Source organism: Marmota marmota, unplaced genomic scaffold, assembly GCF_001458135.2.
Source record: "Marmota marmota marmota unplaced genomic scaffold, marMar, whole genome shotgun sequence".
Taxonomy (NCBI): domain Eukaryota; kingdom Metazoa; phylum Chordata; class Mammalia; order Rodentia; family Sciuridae; genus Marmota; species Marmota marmota.
Window position 1 is genome coordinate 26,204,949 of NW_026000005.1, and position 750 is coordinate 26,205,698.

General features: G+C 39.7%; 1 non-coding gene across 1 annotated transcript; it reads left to right on the top strand.

Annotated features, from left to right (window-relative positions):
- The first annotated feature begins 297 nt into the window (after nucleotides 1-297).
- Trnav-cac lies at nucleotides 298-370 on the top strand. Its single transcript has one exon. It is a non-coding gene; the product is annotated as a tRNA-Val (tRNA).
- Nucleotides 371-750: the final 380 nt, after the last annotated feature.

The window sequence follows — 750 nt, forward strand, 5'->3', positions numbered from 1 at the left end:
CACAAGAGGTGCAGAACCATCATTCACAGCACTCACATATCTGTAGGGTAGCCATCCGGCCAAAGGTGCCAGGTAAAATACAGGATGGCCAGTTAAATTTCACTTCAAATGAAACACAAATAATGTTTTAGCACTGCACACAGTACATGCAGGTGTACCTGTGCAACTGCAGGTAAGATTGAGGAAATGGGAGCCAGAGGGTATGATCCATGCACAATGTCTAATGGGGACAGAGGAGTCCATATTCCACACACAGCATGGGACATATTGATTCTAAAATATACTTATTGGTGGGCTGGGGATATAGCTCAGTTGGTAGAGTGCTTGCCTCACATGCATAAGGCCCTGGGTTCAATCCCCAGCACCACCAAAAAAAAAAAAAAAAAAAAAAGAATTCAAAATGAGAAGAACTACCTTTTCTCCTGGGTTACCAGCATGCTTTTCCCTCCCAGGTAGGGCATGTCTGGTTTTTCCTTGAATCAAGAGCAGAATTCCTAGCACTGTGTTTTCAGACGAGGCAGCCATGAATCCAAAAAGAAAGTCAACAGGACTGAAGGCAGCTCAGAGCCCCTTTATAAAACTGATTTGAAAATGCACGGGGTAAATTAGAGGAATGAAAAGGGAAAAATCAAAATCTCGGAGAACTNAAAAATAAAGGTCCATGAATAACTAAAAAAAAAAAAAAAAAAAAAAAAAGAAAGAAATGCTACATTAAAAAAAATAAAATATACTTATTGTTTATCAGGCCAA